This window comes from Heptranchias perlo, chromosome 37, assembly GCF_035084215.1.
Source record: "Heptranchias perlo isolate sHepPer1 chromosome 37, sHepPer1.hap1, whole genome shotgun sequence".
NCBI classification, from domain to species: Eukaryota; Metazoa; Chordata; class Chondrichthyes; order Hexanchiformes; family Hexanchidae; genus Heptranchias; species Heptranchias perlo.
In genome coordinates, this window is record NC_090361.1 from 2649975 (window position 1) to 2659699 (window position 9725).

Sequence of the window (9725 nt, forward strand, 5' to 3'; positions counted from 1 at the left end):
TTGCCCATCCCGAATTGCCCTAGAGAAGGTGGTGGTGAGCCACCTTCTTGAACCACTGCAGTCTGTATGGTGAAGGTTCTCCCATAGTGCTGTTAGGTATGGAGTTCCAGGATTTTGACCCAGCGACGACGAAGGAACGGCGATATATTTCCAAGTCGGGATGGTGTGTGACTTGGAGGGGAACGTACAGTTCGTGTTGTTCCCATGTGCCTGCTGCCCTTGTCCTTCTAGCTGGTAGAGGTTGCGGGTTTGGGAGGTGCTGCCAAAGAAGCCTTGGCGAGTTGCTGCAGTGTATCCTGTAGATGGTACACACTGCAGCCACAGTGCGCCGGTGGTGAAGGGAGTGAATGTTTAGGGTGGTGGATGGGATGCCAATCAAGCGGGCTGCTTTGTCCTGGATGGTGTCGAGCTTTTTGAGTGTTATTGGAGCTGCACTCATCCAGGCAAGTGGAGAGTATTCCCTCACACTCCTGACTTGTGCCTTGTAGATGGCGGAAAGGCTTTGGGGAGTCAGGAGGTGAGTCACTCGCCGCAAAATACCCAGCTCTTGTAGCCACAGTATTTATGTGGCTGGTCCAGTTAAGTTTCTGTTCAATGGTGACCCCCAGGATGTTGATGGTGGGGGATTCGGCGATGGTAATGCCGTTGAATGTCAAGGGGAGGTGGTTAGACTCTTGTTGGAGATGGTCATTGCCTGGCACAAATGTTACTTGCCACTTATGAGCCCAAGTCTGGGGACACATACTGCATTTATTATCTGAGGGGTTGCGAATGGAACTGAACACTGCAATCATCAGCGAACATCCCCATTTCTGACCTTATGATGGAGGGAAGGTCATTGATGAAGCAGCTGAAGATGGTTGGGCCAAGGACACTGCCCTGAGGAATTCCTGCAGCAATGTCCTGGGGCTGAGATGATTGGCCTCCAACAATCACTACCATCTTTGTGCTAGGCATGACTCCAGCCACTGGAGAATTTTCCCCCTGATTCCCATTGACTTAAATTTTGCTAGGGCTCCTTGGGTACCACACTCGGTCAATTGCTGCCTTGATGTCAAGGGCAGTCACTGTCACCTCACCTCTGGAACTCAGCTCTTTTGTCCATGTTTGGATCAAGGCTGTAATGAGGTCTGGAGCCGAGTGGTCCTGGCGGAACCCAAACTGAGCATCAGTGAGCAGATTATTGGCAAGCAAGTGCCGCTTGATAACACTGTCGACGACACCTTCCATCACTTTGCTGATGATTGGGAGTAGATTGATAGGGCGGTAATTGGCCGGATTGGAATTGTCCTGCTTTTCCTGGACAGGATATACCTGGGCAATTTTCCACATTGTCGGGTAGATGCCACTGTTGTAGCTGTACTGGAACAGTTTGGCTAGAGGCGCAGCTAGTTCTGGAGCACAAGCCTTCAGCAGTACAGCCGGGTTGTTGTCCAGGCTCATAGCTTTTGTTGTATCCAGTGCACTCAGCCGTTTCTTGATATCATGTGGAGTGAATCGAATTGGCTGAAGACTGGCTTCTGTGACGGTGGGGATATCGGGAGGAGGCTGAGATGGATCATCCACTCGCACTTCTGGCTGAAGATGGTTGCAAAAGCTTCAGCCTAGTTAGTTGTTTAATTGTCTACCACCATTCACAACTGGATGTGGCAGGACTGCAGAGCTTTGATCTGATCCGTTGGTTGTGGAATTGCTTAGCTCTGTCTATAGCATGTTGCTTCTGTTGTTTAGCATGCATGTAGTCCTTGTTGTAGCTTCACCAGGTTGGCACCTCCACTAGTAGTGTAGTGGTTATGTTATTGGTCTAGTAATCCAAAGGCCTGGTGTAATAAACCAGAGAATGTGAGTTCTATGCTCCCTTCTACAGCTCTACGCTCCCTTCTACACCCTCTGATGCTTGAATGCTGACTTAATCCTTGTGACCCTGCTTTCTTTGTTCCACCATTGGCAGCTGCTCTTTCAACCACCATGCTGCTGCCCTCTAGAACTCACTGTCTCAACACTTCTGCTTTGTAACCTTTTTTCCCTACTTTCAAATGCCTCTTTAACACCTGTCTCTTTGTTTGTACTTCGCTTTTACTCCTCTTCCTTTTTCCTTCCGGTTTGGCGTCCAGTTTTTGTCTGCTACATTGTAAAGTGCTCTGAGATATCTCTCTGTACATGAGGAGTGTTACAGAAATGCAGTTGCTGTTGGGGCTTTCTAACCCAACCCCCTAATGGCTTATTGAGTAACATGTGGCATGGCACTAAGCCATACAAAGCAGAAGGTCCTAGCATTGATTTTACTGTGACCTCAACTGGGGCAGCAAATGGGATGTTACATTTATCGTCAGTTGTGGGGTGGGGAAGGAATCAGCCTGCCTTCCTCTTCACTCGTTGCCCAGTAGGATATTGAGGCAGGGATGATGAGTGTCGGACATATGGGATCACATATCCCAAGTAACATGATCCTGTCCATTTTTGAGGCAACCATGGGTATGCCTTATGGCCACAAATAAAGTAGGTTTCATTATATGCAGTGATTGCAGGGGAATTTTTTAATGTATATTCTATCTATGTAAATTTGGCCACCTGCAATCACTGCATATAAAGAAACCTCACTGATAAGAACGACTGTTTATTAAGGAAAATTACTTTCCCAGGACGGTGTTCAAACATCACGAGGCAGTCATGAGGAACCAGAGGGTGGGTTCCCTATTTTGATTGACTAACCACTCGAACCAATAAAGAATGTACGTGTACGCCCATATTCTACGACAGGTGGGCGTAACTGAATTAACTGTATAAACGTGAACTGTTTCCTTTGTTCAGTGAAGAGGTTGTTCTGACCATTGCTTAGAACATAATTTTTAGCACTGTCAGTACTGAATTTCCTTTTCATCTTTTAAAATATACACATGCAAACCTGACATTCTGTATATCTTTAATGATACAATAAAGTAAAATTGAAAACATGCATAGAATTACTCAGAATAAACAAAATCATTATTTTTAGTTTTGGGACTAAATCCAAACAATAGCACAACACTGAACCTTATTGTTGCTCCACCATATACTGCAATCTTAGATTTCTCTACATGTGTTACCAGTCTCAACCACACTATCAAGAGAGGTGGCAAGCAGAGGCAAAGTATTTCCCTAAAGAAGCAATGGGAAAATAAGCAACGGTCACCCTGGACTACTCTGGTACACCTCAGTTACACAGTAGCATTGGTAGAGATAAAGATAGGTCACCTGATCACCTCCGATGGCTTAGTGGGTAAATGCACAACATTTCTGGACTATGAAACAGAGATTCCCAAGTCAACTAACTTGCTCTGAGTCAAACTGGCTCAATTAGTGGGCTGTTATGATAGAAATGTTGCAGTTTCTCATTTTGATGGTTTCCATGCATTTTAACACAACTGAAAGTACGAATACTAGTTTTTGGTTATTGGAGTCTGACTTTGATCCTTTCTTGTGGCCAGCCATGATGTTACCTATGTTCCACAGATGGGGATACACCAGGTGACTGAGATAGTTGAAACAGATGAGCCTGAGGACTAACTAGTTCCTCAGAAAGTCCTTTGTCAAACCGAAGCATCTATACCATCAGCTTTTCTAGGATCCAGTTATGAAAGACACTTTTAACTTCCTTGTGTGACATGGTTGCTAACTTTCAATGGGAATTATGGATCTTGAACCTCAGATGACTTTTCAGGAAATAGGGCATTCAGCAATTATCTCCAGAGGTGTGGCACATGATTCCGTCCTTCTTGAGGGATAGTGGAAGTGGGTCTGACATTAGTCCATATGTTTTCATCTTCCACCAGTCCTTGGAGCTTATCTAAGAATAATGTAGTTTGGAACTGATTTTGGACTTGAATTTCTGGATCTTTTTGTATGGAGAAAGGCTTCCTTGTATTGGATACATTCACACTGGTGTAGTTCTAATATTAAGCTTTTGGAGTAGAGTAGAGAAAGAGAGAACTTGCATTTATATGGTGCCCTTCATGTCCTCAGGATGTTCCGAAGTGCTTCACAGCGAATGAAGTACTTTTGAAGTGTAGTCACTGTTGTGATGTAGAGAAACATGACAGATAATTTGCATACAGCAAGGTCTCACAAATAGCAATGAGATAAATGACCAGATAATCTGTTTTAGTGATATTGGTTGAGAGATAATTGTTGGCCTGAACACAGGGGAGAACTTTCCTGCTCTTCTTTGCATTGCACCGTGGGATCTTTTACATCCATCTGAACAGACAGATGTGGCCCCAGTTTAATGTCTCATCTGAAAGATGATACCTCTGACAGTGCAGCATTCCCTCAGTACTGCACTGAACAGATTATATGCTCAAGTCGCTGGAGTGGGACTTCTTGCTCAGAGGCTACCTCTCAGCCAAGGCTGATTTTTTTTTTCGTTCTCAAGATGTGGGCGTTCCAGGCAAAGCTGGCATTTATTGCCCATTTCTAGTTGCCCTGAAAAGGTGGTGAGTCTGCTTGCTAGGATACAACAGAGAGTGGTTAAGAGTTAACCATTTTGGTGTTGGACTGGAATCGCATATATGCCACAGCAGGTTTCCTTGGCATTTTACGACAATCTGACAGCTTCATGGCTGCTTTCTATTTCCAGGTTTTTAAAAAACCTAATTGAAATTTTCAAACTGAGATTTGAACTCATGTTCTCTGGATTATTAGTCGAGGTCTCTAGATTACTCGTCTAGTAACATAACCACTGCCCTACCATATTCTATACCTGATTTGGGAATACTTGATGCTGACACTGGATGTCCAAAATGGGAAATTGTTCCATATTGCAACACTGATTTCTCTCACTTTGATGAACTCAAAATAAAACACACACACAAATCTTTAATTTGATCCAATACTTCAAATGGAGTGTTTACACCTGAATGAAGCAGTACGAGAGCTCAAGACTAAGGGCTGCCTGGTCATTCAAATCTAACTGCTTCAGTTATGTGAAGATTGCCAAGTTTTGGGCAGGTTGGGAAGCAGAATTGCTAACCAGCAGTGCTGCACTAACTGGCTCACACACTTCTCCAAAACCTGTCATCAGTAGCAATGACAGCACGAGGTTGCACTCAAAACAGGCATAGAGGCAATATCTGTGTGGAAATGAGTGGCGAGATGGTAGTGAGCTGGAAACGAAGAAACTAGCATTGCCTATCTAAACCTACTTGAATGCAACCTGGTGTCACCTGATTGACATTAACAGTAGGTCATAGGAATATATAGGAACAGGAGTAGGCCATTCCGCCCCTCGAGCCTGCTGCACCACGGAGGAGTATGTGACCCAGCTGGTGCAACATTGCGAGTTAACAATGAACATATGGTGGCAAGAAGTCTTGAAGGGGAGGAAAAGAACACAGTTTAAAAATGGCATAAAAGGAAATGTCTGTTTGTGAAATATTACTCTGAAGTCCGTTTATTCCCATTCAACCTTGTTTGCTTTGCACCTTGTAACCAGTAGATGTCCCCATGTAACTATATAAGGCCCATGCACTTGTTGAACAAAATATTCCTTCAAGTGCGTGCAAAGCACAGAGCAGCAGTGAAATAATCTCCATGTACTTCAGTTTGACTCACATGGTATAATTCTGTAATTGCTCTGCTTCATTATTTCTTACGCCTTCAAATTTCTTTGAGATTTCTTCACCCACACTGCTCACTACAAAGTTACCAATTTAGCCTCTGTTCCAAAATACTGTAGAGTGCACTCACCTATTTATCTAAAAGTCTAGCAGCATCCAGCACACTTCAAAATGCTAAATGTATTTTAAGAAAAGAGAATGAAAGCCAGTGGTTTCATGCTAGTTTCTTCTGACCTGGAGCCAGGAATTTGCAAATGCCTGCCAATCTACAAACGTTCCTCATCAACGCCAGTTAACCTCCAATTGACCCTAGGATGTGTCTATATACAGCAATTAGAATGTATGGCCTTACACAACAACAGCTTACATTTATATAGTGATCTTAAATTAGAAAATTATCAGTCATTTCCAACATTGCCTCAAAGGTTTGATTGCCCTCTCTTCTCCCCAGAGGTGAAAAGCAATAGGTACCAAGCCTTTGTAGAAGTATTAGTACTAACCGACAGCTTGGTCAAAGAGATATGTTTTGAGAAGGTTTTTAAACATGGGGAAGAGAAGCAGAGGGGTTCTATTTACAGGTGGAGGCGACGATGGTGGTTTTGAAAGGGGGACAATGCCTTAACAGAGGTAGTCATTAATAATGTTGCAAGCATTGGCAGCAGTAAGGGTAAATGAATGTCAGCAATTGGATGGGGAGAGGTTAAAGAGGGCAGGAAGTGGGTCTCATAGTCAAGATGAGTTTAAAGATGCAAATGCAGGGTGTGGCTGGGAGAGAACCTGCAGTGTGATGGGGTGTTGGAGATAAGATGTAAGCAGCTGGGGGGTAGTTAGGAGCTGCTGCGTAGATCTTGTCAATCTTTGAGACCAAAAAAGCCATGAGCTCCTTACATTTTGTGTCGGAGGCAATCAAAGGTATTAAGGGATATGGGCCAAAGGCAGGTATATGGAGCTAGATCACAGATCAGCCATGATCTTATCAACTGGCGGAGAAGGCATGAGGGGCTGAATGGCCTACTCCTGTTCCTATGTTTCCTATGGAAGAGACGAGGTGGGGGTTTAGGCTGGAAGGTTTAGGGAAGGGACTTAAGGAGGCACTTTCTGATAAAGAAAAGGGATTGTGTTATCCTAACCATCCAAGCTGACTCTGGAATGGCAGTAGGATTTGGCCATTGAGAGGGAAGCATGATAATGTTTGGTATGGTCCCGCAAGATTTGGTGGTGGACAACAAAAACCATTGTGTCTGTGGCTCTTAAAGTTAAAGGTATGGAGTTCGGAGATGTACTGGGGGAACAATGGAATTGGGAAATGGTGAGTGACTTTGCGGGGGCTGTTTAGGAGGTCAACAGTGGCAGCAATGATGTTATGGGTGGAGGGCCAGATCGGGAGTTAAGAGCTAGAGGTAGTTTTTCCAAGGGGAAAAGGGTAACATCAGTAGGATTGGAGGAAGACAGGGAGATGACAGTGGTTGGAAAAAGCCATATCAGTGATTGAGACCTTGGATGTAGTGAAGAAACATGAAATGACGAAGTCGAGGTGGTTGGGAGGGGGAAGGAGGAAGGACTATGTTAAGGGAGGAGAGGAGGGCAGGGAAGTCAGAGGAGGTGAAGCCAGAGAAAATAGGTGGAGGTTGAAGTCACCAAGGTTGTGTAGTCAGTGCAAAGGCCGAGGGAGAAGACCTCAGCAAGGAAGTCGCCTCTGGCTCTTTTGCCAATTGCCTTAAATCTGTGTCCTTTGGTTACCGACCCTTCTGCCACTGGAAACAACTTCTCCTCTGTCAAAACCATTCATGATTTTGAACACCTCTATCAAATTTCCCCTTAACCTTCTCTGTTCTAAGGAGAACAACCACAGCTTCTCCAATCTCTCTGCATAACTGAAGTCCCTCATCCCTGGTACCATTCTAGTAAATCTCTTCTGCACCCTCTCTAAGACCTTGACATCTTTCTTAAAGTGTGGTGGCCAGAATTGAACACAATATTTCAGCTGCAGCCTAACCAGTGTTTTATAAAGGTTTAGCATAACTTCCTTGCTTTTGTACTCAATCCTTTGTTAATAAAGCCCAGGATCCCATATGCTTTTTTAACAGCCTTCTCAACTTGTCCTGCCACTTTCAAAGACTTGTGTACATACATCCCCAGGTTTCTCTGTTCCTGCGCTCCCTTTAAAATTGTACCACTTAGTTTATATTGCCTCTCCTCATTCACAGGTATCACTTCACATTTCTCTGTGTTCAATTTCATCGGCCACGTGTCTGCCCATTTCACCAGTCTGTCTATGTCCTCCTGAAGTCTGTTACCATCCTCCACATTGTTTATTACATTTCCGAGTTTCGTGTCATCTGCAAACTTTGAAATTAAACCCTCTATACCCAAGTCCAGATCATTAATATATATCAAAAAGAGCAGTGGTCCTAATACTGTCTCCTGGGGAACACCACTGTGTACTTCCCTCCAGTCTGAAAAACAACCGTTCACTACTATTCTCTGCTTTCTGACCCTTAACCAATTTTGTATCCACACTGCTACTGTTCCTTTAATCCCATGGGCTTTAATTTTGCTAACAAGTCTTTATCAAATGGTACTTTATCAAATGCCTTTTGGAAGTTCATATACACAATATCAACCACACTACCCTCATCCACCCTCTCTGTTAACTGAATTTATGACTTTTTTGGTATTAATCAGTTTTTTGAGGGTTACTTCTAAAGAGTTTTTTTGTTTCATGAGCGTTTATCACCTCATGATTAACAGATTTTTGGATTTTAGCCTCAGTAGAGGTATTACTCATGTAATTTACAACATAAGAGAAAAGCATCCCGTTGCAGAGGATTGAACACAATACAAGCATTCATTGTTGCATTTCACAACTAGCTTTAAATAATAAAGTGCACTTAGCTTTGAGTGAGACGATACAATTAAATTGGGTAATATGAAATACATCACAACATATGCTTTACAGACATGCCCATTCAGGCTTATTTTAGAGAAGCCTGAGTGGGCATATTTGCCCAGTATTGGCCAGGTTTCCTCTAAGACTATGGGCAACCTTGCTACTCAAATGTGCCACCTGGTAGATTGAATGAAGAGCAGACGTATTTCACTTTTTTTCCATTTCCTGATCGAGAGGGTAGCAAAGCATCCATCTCCAAAGTCTCTGGCAATGCCACGAGGAGATGTATGAGAACAATGTCGGCCAATTCCTTCTGATTTTCTGACATTCTTGTGGGAAATGGCTGGTCTCTGCTCAGTATGTCCCTTGAGCCAGACAGCACAGCCAAGATAAAGAGAATTACCACCATATATCCATGTTTACTTTGTGGCATAAATATACTGAGCAGTTGAGGACCAAACTAATTTACAATTAAAGCCACAGAAGTGGCCTTTCGATGGCTTGGTCTGTAAATCAACCACCTCATGTGATACTGCATCATACAGTCCAGGCTTGCTTTGATCCTAAGGCCATCTCAGTCAGAGTGGCAATAGGAGCCACTGCACCTGTGGGCTAGACAAAGGAAACAAAAAAATTCAGGCAGATTTGCTGTTTTAGATGTCAGCTTTGGCACAGTGGTAGTACTCTTGCCTCTAAAACAGAAGTCTGTAGGTTCAAGCCCTATTCTAGAACTTGAGAACATAATCTAGGCTGCCATTTCAGTGCAACATTGAGGGAGTTCTGTACTATCGGAGGTGCCATCTTTTGGATGAGATGTTAAGCCGAGGCTCTGTCTGCCCTCTCAGGTGGATGTAAAACATCTCATGGCACTACTTAAAGAGCAAGTATGTTCTCCTCGATATCTTGGCCAATATATCTATACCTCAACTAACATCACTAAAACCCATCACTTGGTCATTTACCTCATTGCTGTTTGTGGGACCTTGCTGTGTGCAAATTGGCTGCCATGTTTCCCTACATTACAACAATGACTGTACTTCAAAAGTACTTCATTGGGTCTGAAGCACTTTGGGACATCCTGAGGTTGTGAAAGGCACTATATTAATGCAAGTTCTTTCTTCTGATTGCTGGAAAATGTGTGTGGATATCAAGCAAGGATACGATTACATCACAGTTGAGTAGCCTGCCATCAAGGCTAACACATTAACAATGGTCACTTTGGTGAGGTGAGGTACCAGAAT